We start from the raw sequence: 16315 nt of genomic DNA, 5'->3' as shown, positions 1-16315 counted from the left end.
TACCCAACCCGAATAATTAATTAAATGATCGTAAAAGATGTCGTATAAACGTCACTAAATAGAACATACAAAATCATTTTAATAATTATTAGATTACCTAATTTGAAGATAGGTTCGACAGATTCTAATGAGTTGTCATTTGATTAGACAATACCCCCTATCTATTAATAGTCATAGTCCAATGTCCACAAGTGTCGGTCTTTTGTCCAAACCTTAATTATGGTACAAAATCTAATAACCCAATCTTAATTTTTAGTCCAACATCACGATTACTTTGGCTTAAATAAGCATAATAATAACTTAGTTACAAGACATTAATTTAAAAAGGAAGAACATAGCTTACAGTGATTATTTATCGCGTAGCGTTACCCGGACAGAGTTCCGACTTAAAACCCGTAAAACATTTCTTACAATAACCCAATTATTATTAAACTTAAATTAAAATTAAAATTATAAATATATATATTTATATTACAGATGAAGAGAAGAGAAAAAGATGTGATAAATTCGTCCGAAAAATGCTGAATTTATAGAATGTGGCCTGCTACAGTAACTCATGCGGTCGCATGAGATTTGTGCCTTCTTGACATGCGATCGCATGGCCGTCATTTCCTGGTCACATACTTTTTGGCTCCTAGCTTGTCGACATATTTATTTAATATATATAATATATATATATAATTTTATATAATTATATATATATATATATATATATATATATATATATATATATATATATATATATATATATATATATATATATATATATATATATATATATATATATTATATTAATGTGCATAGTTGATTTGTAATTTTAGCTCCGTTGCGTCGCGCGTTGAGAGTTGCCTCTGGTCCCGGTTCTGGATTTTCGAACGTCCTTGCGTACTATTTAATATCTTGTACTTTGCGTTTCGCGGCTCGTACTCTTGTAATTTTGAGATGTTTCTTATCAATAATTTGAAGCACTTGGATTGTACTTTGTACTTTTGAGCTTTTTGGTCGTTTGCGTCTTCAAATCGTCGTTTTCTTCTTTTGTCTTCGCACTTATTTATTTAAACGATTATTACATAAAAATAGAACAATAGTAACTAAAAGCTTTACATATTGGAAGGATATTGTGCCTAAATATATGTTCATTTGGAGCACTATCAAATATCCCCACACTTGAACGTTGTTTGTCCTCAAGCAATACAGAACTTGAAATAAAATCACACTTCACTCGAATCACTTTTTTTATTCTCACACTTTATACATCAGTGATTTTGATACGGCAGTATAAACAATGATAGTAACGATGTGGTTTACAGTCTCACAAGACTTATAAAATTTAGATCCTTAAGGAAATTGGATCTTTATGAAAACATTTGATCTTTTGAAAATTCATTCTAGCTTTTACCCTAGATAAGTTTTTCAGAATAACCCTTCACCGGTGTTTGCAAATTATTTTTATGGGTTTTGTGGGTTTCAGATTTGAAAATTTTAGCTCAAAACTTATGGTTTTGTGTCACCCACTTGCTAATCCTTGTATTAGGAAAGCACACATCCAGTTTACTTGCTCCGTATATTACCTTTCGGTAAACTACCGTCCGGTTGTAAAGGAAAGCATTGAACAAGCAACTGTTAAGGCAATGTCCAATGACATGCAGATAATTATGGTCAAAAACATGTCGGATGCAGTTACTATCCTTTGTAGGAGCAATAGTAAAGATCACCCTATAATTTTTCGATCTGGCACAAGGTCCTGTCTTCGACCATGCTATGCAACCACCGTTCTTACGGTTGACACCCGATTTGGTTCAGGTGACCTAATGAATTCCAGGTGAATTCTTAGGATTTTACGTTCAATGGTAATGAACGCATTGAAAATAGGTTTTCGGAAAACAAATCGGTTTTAATTTGATCAAAATATTTTCTCTTTCAAGCTCGAGTTTAGATATCATCGAATTCCATGAGTTTGTAATTCTCAATCTTTAAAGTCAACCTCAAGGATTGAGTAATATCAGGCATAAAAGCTGATTTTTAATCTTTCAAGGAGATTATCCTTTCTGGGGATCTGATTCATTAGTCTTATAAAGCTAATTTGCACGGCGCCCTCCCCATTTTACGAGACAGATCCTCTCATGGTTAGGATAAGTCTGACCACTTGGCGACCCTGTTTGATGCTGAGGTCCGTGGATTTTCTGCTGATTCTAGAGATGACTTTTCTAGATTTTTCGTCAACCTACAGCTGGTCTGGATGACAACTTCCTGACCTAAATCAAGAAGCGCGTGTCTTTTTCGGAAGACTTTACTTCCTTTTAATGATGGAATTGATTCATCGTGTAGATTCATATTTCTTTTAAATATATTACAGTAAATCGGGTAAAACTGATTAAAATCGTCCAAAACAAAAGTACCTGCAATAATCTGTTCCAAATATGTGATATGTGTTTTAAAGAAATTGGTAAATTCTTCCCACACTTAGCTTTTATTTATTTTTTTCTTTGCCTTTTTATTCTCCTCTATTCCATTTTAAATGAATTCTAACATTTTGGGTTGTTTCTCCATTTATGTTCTCTCCGAGGTAACAATAATTTCGGCATTAACACCTAGTTTTATCGTTCATAAATATGTATAAACATGATTTTGAATTCATTTAGTTGAAAATTTATAACCCTTTCCCACACTTGAGATCATGCAATGCCCTCATTTGCATGAAATCAGACTATAATTATAAATTCATGAGGGTGATTAGTGTAGAAAAGTGATTAAAAATACCCAGCTTGTAATTACTAAGGTCGTCGAATGATAGATGGTGCGCCTCATCGTTCATTCCTTTTGTTGTAATTTCACATATGTTTTGCGTCTTATCGTCAAAATTAGTAGCTTTTGCTGAACTTTAATGTCATTCTTTGAAAATGAGCTGTTTTACCCTGTTTTGTACATAAGATAAACTACAAACATATATATATATATATATATATATATATATATATATATATATATATATATATATATATATATATAAACAGTTATTTATTAAAACAATTTAAATGACTAATTTTTTAAAATTTTGTTTCCTTTTACTTTAGGTAGTTTCGGTATGTTTACCTAGTCCGTCCCTCGACAAAATTTAAAATTTGTCGTTTTTAAAGCGATTGTTTTAAAAGCAAAGATTTTTGAGTTTTTTTAATTTTTTTGGTATACTTTAGATCAATAAAATTAAAAATAATGATAAAAAAATTTTTTTCCGCCCCGCCCTCGGGTAAAGCAATTTCGGTTCCATGACCTAGTCTTTAACTTACGATGAATTTTAGAAATCATTTTTTAAACTTAATGAAATAAAGTAAATTTTGTTTTTAAATCACACAAAAATTAAATTTAAAAATGCAAATTAATTTCATACAAAACCTACAAAACAAAAATTCAGAATGGGGGGAGAAAACTAGTTCTTTAGTGTCTGCTAGTGGAAAAGACCAATCGGATTCCATTCTCGAAACTACACGAGAACTGAACAACTAACTCTAGACAATGTTTTCTTTTTGGAACATTTGAATCTCCCCACACTTAGGTAGCTGTGGTGTCGAAATTGTGATTAACTTCATCGTCAATTTCTTTTGGACCATAATCAACTTGCATATCTGTGACTTTTGCTTTAAGCCATTGGTCAGATTCCTGTGTAATATCTACAAATTCAACTAGTTTTGCCTTTTCTTTAGGCGATAGATTGGATACTAACCGGTTACATAACTTAAAGTTCCCCTTGGTTCTAGTATCACGAATCCGTTTAATAAGTTTCTTCATTGAACTGTTAATAACAGAGTCATTTAATTTCGTATCAATAACGGGGTTCTTTGTTATCAGGTCATCATTAGGTGTTGCTTTATCTTCCCCACACTTAGGCGTTTTATTATTGTTAAGCACTACCGTTGGAGTTGGTAAATCAATATAGTTTTTACCAATCGTTTTTGTTGGTTCAACGATTTTGGTTGGTGGAGATTTAGACTTTCGACTCACAAAGGTGATCGATTTTTCACCATCACTAAGTGTCATTCTACCCTTTCTTACATCAAATAACGCCTCGGTGGACGCTAAGAATGGTCGACCTAAAATTAGAGGAATGTTTGAGTCCTCTTCTATGTCAATGACAATAAATTCGACTAGAAAGGTTAAATTACCCACTTGAACCGGTAGGTTATCAGCGATTCTAACTGGGTGCCTAATTGTTTGATCAAAGAGTCGAACACTCATCTCTGTTAGACTTAACTCACCTACTCCTAATCTCTTATATAATGAAAGAGGCATAACACTCACACTCGCACCTAAATCTGCTAGTGCATCATACATGACACAATCACTAAGTAGACAAGGAACAATAAATTCACCCGAATCACCCAACCTGGGTGGAGGTTTTGGTGGAACTGTCTTCACCGGGTTTATTTTTACAGTTTTTGTTTCTTGCACTTTCTTATTCTTCTTTTTTTTCCAGAGGTATCACAAACTTTATTACCTATTACTTGCTCATACTCAACTCCTTTTCTTGGAAACGGGATGGGTGGTTTGTATGGTGCCACCACTGGTTTTACATACTTGGTTGGTGGTGGTGGTGTTGTAACTTCTTCATTGTTACTTACATCGAAAACCTTCCCATCTTCTGATGCTGGTTTTTCAGAATTCGTTGACACCATATTAACATTCTCATTCCGAGGATTTACTTCAGTATTACTCGGTAGCTTTCCTTGTTCCCTCTCACTCATCATGCTAGCAAGAGTACCTACGTGTTTTTATAGATTCAAAATGAAAGCTTGTTGAGTTCTTAATGACTAATCAAACCTCTCATTTGTTTGGGTTTGAGATGTAATAAATTGTGTTTGAGATTCTATTAGCTTTGCCATCATTTCTTCCAGATTTGGATTTTTCTCTTCGGTTTGTTGTGGTGGTTTATACAAGTTAGGTTTTTGTTGATTGAAAGTGTTGTTTTGAGTTGGTTGGTTATTCGGACCTTGTTGGTTGTACGAGTTATTGTTGTGTCCATTTGGATTGTAAAGAATATTTTGATTTCGATTGAAGTTTGGCCTTGGCGGTTGATAATTATTTTGATAATTATTTCCCTGCCTTTGGTTCATATAGAAAACATTCTCACGTTGTTCCATCGTTTGTTCATTGTGACAATCTTTCGTTAAGTGTGTTCCACCGCATTGCTCACAACTGATTCGTATTGCGTGAATATCTTTAATCATCTTTTCCATTCGTCTCTCGAAAGCGTCTATTTTTGCGGAAAGGAATCAAAGTCATGGCTAGAATCGGCTCTAGCCGCTTTAGATGAACGAAAGATATCTTTTTCTTGGTGCCACTCATGAGAGTGGGAGGCTGTGTTATCAATAATTTTGTAAGCTTCAGTTGCGGTTTTCTTCATAATGGAACCACCAGCTGTTATGTCGATGTCTTTTCGTGTAGCAATGTCGCATCCTTGGTAGAATATTTGTACTATTTGATAATTGTCTAAACCATGTTGAGGACATCCTCTCAACAATTTTCCGAATCTTGTCCACGCCTCATATAGAGTTTCATTTGGCTTTTGTGTGAACGTAACAATTTCTCCTTGAAGTCTCACGGCTTTAGATGCCAGAAAGAATTGTTTAAGAAAATTTTCAACTTAGACATCCCATGTATCAATCGCCCTTTCAGGTAACGATTCTAACCAATCTTTAGCTTCTCCCTTTAAAGTCCAGGGAAATAACATGAGATAGATCTGTTCATCCTCAACTTCTCTGATTTTGAATAGAGTGCAGATCCTATTAAAGGTTCGAAGATGTTCGTTTAGATCTTCTTTTGGCGTACCACTATATTGGCATTAATTAGTTACCATGTGTACGATTTTTCCTTTGATTTCATAATCTGGCGCATTAATGTCTGGCTTAATAATGGCGTGTCCTTGGCCCGTGCGTGTGGCTCTCATTCGATCTTCCATACTTAGAGGTTCCGTTACTTCCATAATTGAAATTGTTGAATACGAATCACTAGAGGATTCTGATTTAACGGTTTGTGGTTCAGGAGGAATGATTAGTGGTTCTGGATCTTGGAATTGTCCTTGAATATCCTCCGGGTTTTCAATTTTGAAGTCGGGTTCAAAAAATGGATTATCGGGATTTTGAGTTGGAGTACTTGTTTGACTAGATGATGATTCTAAAGAAAAATCAACGGCGATAATATTGGCTTGATGTCTTGATCGAGTTACAGGTGGTGAACGTATAAAAGGTGGTGAACGTTTTGCTCGGTGCATTCACTGAATATCCTATTAGTTATAAAAGATAAAAATTATATAAGTTATCAAATTAATAGACTTTTCTGATTTTGCCCACGTTTCGAATAGTCAATAGATGCAGCAGGTAGCCAGGACCCTTTAAATCGGAAGCCCACAACTCGCCACTAACAAATCCAACTATTACTACGAACCAGAAAATTTTGAATGTCTATCAATTTAACCGCTTAAAATAATTTTTTGTTTTGAAATTTTAGAGAAGAAATAGAAAATTCTATGTCCTAAAAACTAGAGCGTCGAGAAATAAGAAAGAAAAAGAGCGCGTCGTAAAAGGTCGAAAAATAAGAGTCGAAAAATAAAAGTCGAAGAATAATAATAAAATGCAGCGTCGATACTTAAAAGTCTAAAAACTAAAAAATAAAACTTACGTCTAAAGGTATTAAAGCTTAAAAGAATTCTATATCCAAAACGGCAATTACTTAAAAAGGCACTAAAATTTTAAAACGGCGTCCTAAAATTCTAAAGCATCTAAATCTTAATCTAAAGAAAAAGCACTTAAGGAATTTTACGGCAAAGCCTAAAAATCTAGAAATAAAAATAAACTACAGCAAAATACTAGATTAAAACTAATTACGAACGATAAATATACGAATTACGAAATTAACGATTAAAAAGATACAAAAAGTAAAAATAAAACTTAAGGTTATAAAAATACAATTTTTATAAAAATATTATTTTTATATTATTATTATTTTATAAAAGTATTAATCTATATAATTAATAATAATATTAAAACTTAAATACAAATAATATAAATTAAAACTAAAAACTAATTAAATTAAACCCTAATAATAATAATTATTATAAAATCTAACCCTAAAATCGTAATTAATGCTAGGGTTTCAGCTGTCAGGTATGCTCATGCGGTCGCATGAGATTAATGAATCCACTTGATGTGATGCGAGGTGTATACAAAATACTATTATTGTTTACTACGAAATACGGCGAAATATAATACAAGTTTTATTTATTTATATAGATGGAATATACCTAAACCTTGCTACAACACTATAGGCAGTGTACCTAATCGTAAAGTAGTGTAGTTTTTAGTAAGTACGGTTCGTTCCACAGGGAGCTATTGATTACGTACTATATTTTTAACAACTGTATATATATAAAAAATATATAATTATATATAGTAATATTATTATAAAAGGGGGTTTTTACCGTTTAATGACCGGTTTGTCAATTTTATATTTTAAGCGGAAAGATAAATGACGATAATATAAATGACAGAATTTAAATATCGATAAAGTAAATTGCAGTAATTAAAATGACGGTAAATAAAGGTACGATGAAATATGAAATAAAAATATTATGCTTATTTAAACTTCCGTAATCATGATGTTTGACGTTTTGATTAATTGTTACCCGGGTTAATTGTCCTTTGTCCTAGATTATTTGATACCTATTTGGATTTTGTCCATAATAGTCCATCAGTCATAATTATAAAATGCTCGTCAAATTAACCATATTCCCGAAGTCAAATATTCCAACTAATTAGGGATTCGAACTGTAACAAGGTTTTAATACTTTGTTTAATGATTACACCAAGTTATCGACTGCGTGTAATCCAAGGTTTTATAACTTTGTTAACAATTACACCAATTATCCTTGTATGTAATCCACCCCTGTTTTAGTGAGATATGAATATTAATTTACCCACTTGATCAGAATGAATAATCAATTACCCAACCCGAATAATTAATTAAATGATCGTAAAAGATGTGGTATAAACGTCACTAAATAGAACATACATAATCATTTTAATAATTATTAGATTAACTAATTTGAAGATAGGTTCGACAGATTCTAATGAGTTATCATTCGATTAGACAATACCCCCTATCTATTAATAGTCATAGTCCAATGTCCACAAGTGTCGGTCTTTTGTCCAAACCTTAATTATGGTACAAAATCTAATAACCCAATCTTAATTTTTAGTCCAACATCACGATTACTTTGGCTTAAATAAGCATAATAATAACTTAGTTACGAGACATTAATTTAAAAAGGAAGAACATAGCTTACAGTGATTATTTATCGTGTAGCGTTACCCGGACAGAGTTCCGACTTAAAACCCGTAAAACATTTCTTACAATAACCCAATTATTATTAAACTTAAATTAAAATTAAAATTATAAATATATATATTTATATTACAGATGAAGAGAAGAGAAAAAGATGTGATAAATTCGTCCGAAAAATGCTGAATTTATAGAATGTGGCCTGCTATAGTAACTCATGCGGTCGCATGAGATTTGTGCCTTCTGGACATGCGATCGCATGGCCGTCATTTCCTGGTCACATACTTTTTGGCTCCTAGCTTGTCGACATATTTATTTAATATATATAATATATATATAATTTTATATAATTATATATATATATATATATATATATATATTATATTATATTAATGTGCATAGTTGATTTGTAATTTTAGCTCCGTTGCGTCGCGCGTTGAGAGTTGACTCTGGTCTCAGTTCCGAATTTTCGAACGTCCTTGCGTACTATTTAATATCTTGTACTTTGCGTTTCGCGGCTCGTACTCTTGTAATTTTGAGACGTTTCTTATCAATAATTTGAACCACTTGGATTGTACTTTGTACTTTTGAGCTTTTTGGTCGTTTGCGTCTTCAAATAGTCATTTTCTTCTTTTGTCTTCGCACTTATTTATTTAAACGATTATTACATAAAAATAGAACAATAGTAACTAAAAGCTTTACATATTGGAAGGATATTGTGCCTAAATATATGTTCATTTGGAGCACTATCATTGCTGATTTTCGCTTTCTTCCTCTTTTCTGAGCATTTGCTTTCATAGTGACAGCAGTATCGCGATCATTTCTTTTATCATTCGTCATTTCAAAAAACAAACAAACTGCCACAAATTCCAAACTTATTCGCCTGTGAATCATAAAAATAATACACGATTAGAATTAAACAAGCCAATTTATTGTTTGGTAGCACAAAACAAAAATTTCGAGTTTAATTTTGCACGTGTCCCACGGATGGCGCCAATTGATCAATCCTAAATTAATGAGTTACTTAATTAAGGATTGAGTGCAATGATAAAGATGGAGGATGAGATGTTTGATGATTATTTTGGGCCCTTATGATCGTCTTTCACTTTTCAATTAAGTGATCAACCACCCCGACCCGGTCTTGATTGTTAATTATCATGATTCACCTTAACTCGATGTAATTCTTCTTTGGGCAAAGTCACAAGTAAAAATTACAAAGGTCTAGGCAAATGGCAGAGAATCAACAACCTATATATGAGAGGCCAAGCTCTCTATTTATAGTATTCAAAATATTCGCGGTATTCGGATTTAACTGCTGTCCGCGATAACTTAGCGAAGATAATGCGCAGTCTTTTATTAATGCTCCATAATCGGCAGACTTAACTTTTAGTGGATATGTCGAGCCTTTTGGGTATACTTCGCGCGACTTCTGTTTTTAGCCTTTAGCAAATAAAATATACATATACAATGCTATGTATATGATCATGATATGTATACAATCCATCTCTGTTATGTACACAATTATCATGCTTTACAGTGTTATAACAAAAAGGAAAGTGATATGTACACAACCACTTTTTACACATACACAACCAAATACGCTTTACAGTGTTGTATAGTATAACACTGTAAAGCGTGTTTAGTTGTGTATGTGTAAAGAGTGATTGTGTACATATCATCACTCATATATATATATATATATATATATATATATATATATATATATATATATATATATATATATATATATATATAGTGGTAGGATCAAGAGGGAAGTAACCATTCGGGGGGAAGTGGGGGGAAGCAAAAACTTTTTTTTTTTCATTTTTTGAAAAAACTTTTTTCACGAACATTATAGATGAGATGAAAATATGAACATTTAGTAGAGACACTTTGTGATAAATGTTTTTATTTTGGCGGGAAAACGCTCGAAGAAGTAATATATAACAATTATCGTGTTTTTCGAGCGTATTTTGAGGTTTTAGCTATTGGGGTTTAGATATAAGGGTTTAGATATTAGGGTTTATAGGGTTTAGATATTAGGGCTTAGAAATTTAGGGTTTAGATTTAGGGTTTAGATTTAGGATTTACATTGAGTTTTTAACACGAACGGTTTAGAGTTTAGGGTTTAGGGTTTAGGGTTTAGGGTTTAGGGTTTAGGGTTTGGTGTTTTGGGTTTATGGAATAGGTTCACCTGCAGTATGGTAAACTAGGTGATATTCTGTTTTTATTCGTTCAGAGCGTCCTGAAGACACTATAAATAATCATGGCTTGCAAGTCCGGTAGGTCACTTTCAGCTAAAACTTCGATTCACTTACTCAAATGAAACGTTCTTAAATATCGGGTTCCTTATGCCTAGGGTCTCCTTCTGAAATCAAGGGGTTAGTAAAATTCGTGGCAAACACTATCCAGACTTCAAAACGCATGGTTGTGATCACCATGTTTTCCATCCCACCTGTCAGACTATTAGTACGACATAAACGCTCGATGTTTTAAACGAGTTTAGAAACATTCATGATGCATTTCATGCATCCAGCTTACCGAAGATGCCTGTAAGGCTAAACACCCCATCTTTCCTTTTGTGGATATATACTCAGATGACATACTCATGTTAAGCAGAAACGAAATCAATTTGTTGATCTCTTAGGACAAGAGACTTAATTAATGGCATAAACCTATTCTTACTTTGATACACCGAAATACCTTTCAGGGTAAATAACTTACTTCTGAGCCTACGAGACTCACGGAACTTTGATACGCTCCTTCTTATTCGAATACGATACCATTGTTTGGTCACTCCTTAAAATTTCAGGACGAAATTTTCTTTAACAGGTGGGTAATGTAACGACCCTGACTTTTCCATCTTTAATTAATAATGGTATTATTAATACTTGTGATTAAACGAATGTATATGATTACATTTACTTGTTACCATGGTACACCATACTTGACTTTAAATGCCCGAAACGTCTTTGTGACACACGAAACTTTCACGAATAATATTTTTAGAATATTATTTACATTCATGATTGATTTTATTAATCATTTTAATTAACTAAGGTTTCTAGTTAATTACTTGGGCTTTTGTTGGATTAACTTGTTAATTACTTAAACTTGGGCCTTTATTAGTGTTAATGGACTTATGAAGCCCACCCTACTTCTTTAATAGACCATTTAGCCCATTCCTTCATGTAAGTATCATCATTAAGACTTAACTAGATGGCTTAACTTGTATGGAATCTAGTTACCACCTTATCCCCATGAACTAACACCTAATAACCAACTTTGTGAGGCTTTACATGCAAGTGACCAAAGAACAACTCCTTCCCCTCTTATTCACCCCATGACCGTCGGCCCTCATTAGGGAATGAGGGAGTTTTTTTTTTTTTTTTTGATTTTTTCCTTATTACTCTCTCATTAAGCTTCATTTCCTTTTCACTCTCACAAAATACTTATAACATTTTCTCTCTTTTCTCTCATCTTGTAAGTAACTTGAAACAAATACTTCTCTTCTTTTTCTTGTCACAAAACCATAGCACCAAGAACACATATCATCATCATTTGATTTTTGTTTACTTATTCTTTGTTGTTTAATTACTTATAGTTGTTAGTTGTTATTATTTTCTTACTAGTTAACAAGAATCAAGCTCTTTAGTTTATTCTTCTTTTATCTTGTATTTACAAGAACACTCAAGAACATAAACTTACTAGTTTATGATTCTACCTTATTTGTTTTAAAAGATTTAAGGTTCATGTGTTGTAAATCATACTTGTAATTCATGTTTGTAAACTTAAAGTTTACATTCTTAAAGATCAAACTTTGGTTTGAATCTTTAAAGTATGAACAACCCATGAACTAGTTACTTGTTTACTTAGTTTATTACTTCATATTATGCACTTTAAATTCATGTTGTTGGTTTAAATGGTCAAGTATTACAAGTTAGTCTTGATCTCATACTTTCTTGAACTAAAGTTAACTTTAAAAGTTCAAGAACATGTAAGTAAGCTTTCTTTAAATATAACTTTGTACACTTATGTTAGATCTAGACTTTTGAGTCTTGGATCTTCAAGATCAAACTAAGAACTATGTTCTACATCTTAAGATCTTGATTAGTTAGTTTATTTACAAGTTTGAAGTTCTACATTTCGTTTATATTTCATGTGTGTGTTAAATCTAAGACTTTGATGTAACTTTGGTTCATCAAAACACTTGCAACACTTGATTGTGTTGTGCTACACATCTTAGACTTGAATTTGGGTTATGATGGTCAAAACTTGGTAAAGATGATGTAAACCCATCAACGAGTTGTACACTTGAAGCTATATGCATCAAGGATGAGAACCGTGATGAACATCAAGCACCAAAACCCACCGGAACCTACTGTTTTTCTGTTTCTGGGACTGATCAGTAAGACCTGGGCTGTTGTAATGTTGATTTTCAAATATCTCTGTTCGAGTAGATAACTTTTCATATAGGACTCGTCTTAATCCGAGTTACGGTTTAGGATTTATGGCCCTCCGATCGTCACTATGTCCATTTAACGTTGTGCTGAAAATTCTGACCTACTCGCACTTAAACCGTCGCCACGGTCAAACGAAAACTAGTTTGATTTTGGAATTTTTACCACACTTAAAGGACTCATATACGGAGCCATGGCCACTGGTCTGACCTCTGTTCAGTTTGTGTAGAGTCCGTGGCAACTGACCGAAGTCAGCCCTTGTTTTAAACTCTCTCTTTGAACAAAACTTACTTTATACCTTTCATTTGATGATGAATGATGATGACCTTTAAGACCTATTTTACATACTTATAAACCTACTGGGATGATTTACTAACTTAGTACTTTTGACTTAGGTTGAGGACTTTCAGACAGATTACTTGCACACTTTCCCGAACAACCGTTACTACTACTTTATCATTGTGAGTTATAGCATCCCTTTTTACTTTAACTATTTTGGGAACTGAGAATACATGCGCATTTTACGTTTTACATACTAGGAACGAGTACTTAAACTTATATATGTGTGGGTTATACAACGGCATAAACATTCCCTTTAACTCGGTAACGTTTAGTCATTGGTTTTTGAACCGGTGAACGCGAATATTAGATATGGATCCATAGGATTTGACATCCCCACTCGGGCTAGTCACGCTAGCATTTAACGAGTGTTTAATACTTCATAAACATACGCACTTGCCAAGTGCACTTTCAGGGGGTATTATAAACGTTAAGTTAGTTACCGAGTGCCCACGGTTAAACATATACTTTATCATACTGATTTGGATTACTGTTTTGAAACGCTCTTTGCAGCACTGAAATCTCGTGGCCTACCTTATATTACTGTTATACTTAAACTATAGCTCACCAACCTTTGTGTTGACGTTTTTAAGCATGTTTTTCTCAGGTGCTTAAGGTTGCTTCCGCTGTTATACTAGTCTTGCTGTAGACACCCGCTGCTTTAGAGATGTCACTGCATGAACGCTTACTTTTGCATTCAAACTTTAGTACTTTTGAAATGATGATTTGTAACGACCATTGGGGTCACATACACTTATTAATTGCTTCTACTTAGTGAAGCATACTTTTGATGTAAAACATTCGACGTTGGTTATGACGTCACTTTTATTATGAATGCAAACTTTTTTTTGAAATCGCGTATAGTACTTAGCCTTGTAATGATCGTGTTCTTGATGGTCCGTACATGATGATTTAGTACGAGGCATCACATTTGGTATCAGAGCATTTGTTGTAGGGAATTAGGTTGCATTAGTGAGTCTAAGACCGACCCGAGTAGGATTCACTAATAGGACTAATATACAACTTGCTAGTTTACTTGTTTCCGCTGAACTTACTTGTCATAACCCGTCCTAAACCATAAGGACAAATATAATAACATATGATTTCATCGCGAGGTATTGACCTCTATATGCGACATTTTTCAAAGAAAACTGCATTCGTTTTTACAATACAAACCATAACTTTTATTAAAAATACAAAGTTTAAACAACATAATAATGATTATCGTTTAGCGATAATCTTAGCCTTACAAACTTTATATGTGATGATAACAACACGATTTCCAACGTATTTTACATTACAACTTCTCCGATATGAATTTTTATTTTTGACACAAATATGCATACTCAAGATCTTGCTTAAATTCAACATGTTGCAGCGGAAGCTTTTAGTTATCACCTAAGAATAAACATGCTTAAAACGTCAACATAAAGTTGGTGAGATATAGGTTTAATGCTGGCAGCGTTATAAATATAGACCACAAGATTTCATATATAAACGTTTTAATAAAAATATTCTAAGTTGTTGAGCACTTGATAACCATACTTAACATTTAATCAACGTCGCATATTCCCTTTATTATGAAATCTTACTACACCGTACCAAGTGTAGTCACCGAAACGAAGTACTGTGCAACCGTTGAATACTGGTCGTCCAGTCCGGTTGGGGTTGTCAGGCCCGATAGATCTATCAACAGGATTCGCGTTTACAATACCTCATGTAAATAGTAGTTACCAAGTTGCAGGGAAGTATACCAGTGGTACAACTTAACGTAGAATATATATTTTTAATCACTTGTGTCCATAACGTAAATCATAAAATGCATGTATTCTCATCCCGAAATATTTAGAGTTTAAAAGTGGGACTATATACTCACTTTTACCTTGAAGGTATTTAACACGACTTGGTCTCCGATAGATATCACGAACCTAACCATATATATAATATATCAACATATTTTCTTTTCAAGTAATCGTTACATATATAAATATACTTTTAATACTTTTAATATTTTCTTAGTCCGTAGTTAGCAGTCTATTGTTAATGGTCCACAATTAGTTGCTCAATAAAATAAATAAAGAGCCCATCGTATTCGTATTGATCAGAATTAATCTCGACCCATGGTACCATGTTGTCAAATGACGTGTTGTGTACATAAAGTACCGTGTTGTCAAATGACGTGTTGCGTACAATCATGAGGTCTTATGATTAATCTTCTCGTGTTGTTTACGGGTGGTCCTGAAATATATAAAATCAAATCATAAATAAATATATATAAAATATCATATTAATTAGCAAAAATATGATTAGTTTAGTTTTACTCCAATTAATTTCGTAGCTAAACTAGCTTCGGATACCCGATTTTGTTTTAAGGTGTTCTTTGTAAAAATAAGTTGTATCTTGTTAAGTTAGCATATCATTATGATATATTACAGGTCTTGAATTATTTTAAAAGTCAAGTTAGAAGGATCTATTTAGTTTGCGAACAAGTTTGAAATCATTCAAACTATGTTCTTGTTGTTATAATTTATAACTCAAAAAAAGATAGCTATATAAATATGAATCGAATAAGATTATGAATAAGGTTACTACCTCAGGTTACTTGGATAAAGCTAATGGAAAAGATAAGAAAAATCTTGGAATCAAAAGAGTGGTGGAGTGGGATTGAAAGATTGGAAGTAATCTCCTTGAAATCGGATGACTATATTGATACGTTCTTGAGTAGGTACATGAAGAGAGATTAGGGAGTGAATTAACTTGAAAGAATATTGGAAATGAAATTGTATGTGTGTGTGTGCAAAATGATGTGATTATGGGATGGATATATAGAAGATTTAGTTTGTTTTCTTGCATATAAGTCATACATGAGGTTAAATGGTTGGTTCCCACATGTAACATCATGTCTAGTGGCTGATCATTGGAGTTTATTGTTGGTATATACTAATAGTAAATACGTATAGAAGCTGGGTATGATACGGTTACATATACCCTAGATATACTTGTAGAAATTTTGAGAAAACGGAACGAGAATTCAAATATGGACGGATTTATAACTGTAAAAGAGGCTCAAAACCGGGCTTTTATTTTGGGTCAAACCGGGCCAAAATAAAATTTTAAGACATTTTTAATAAAGCAATGCTAGCCCAAAAAAAAAATTCCAAGCTGACATGGGCTCTGCCCCTTAG

General features: G+C 32.9%; 1 non-coding gene across 1 annotated transcript; it reads left to right on the top strand.

Moving 5' to 3' along the window:
• Positions 1-5486: 5486 nt before the first annotated feature.
• LOC139860756 (small nucleolar RNA R71) lies at positions 5487-5593 on the top strand. Its single transcript, XR_011763378.1, has one exon. It is a non-coding gene; the product is annotated as a small nucleolar RNA R71 (small nucleolar RNA).
• Positions 5594-16315: the final 10722 nt, after the last annotated feature.

The sequence above is a fragment of the Rutidosis leptorrhynchoides genome, chromosome 7 (genome assembly GCF_046630445.1).
Source record: "Rutidosis leptorrhynchoides isolate AG116_Rl617_1_P2 chromosome 7, CSIRO_AGI_Rlap_v1, whole genome shotgun sequence".
NCBI lineage: Eukaryota > Viridiplantae > Streptophyta > Magnoliopsida > Asterales > Asteraceae > Rutidosis > Rutidosis leptorrhynchoides.
This window is presented reverse-complemented; position numbering and strand designations above follow the sequence as displayed.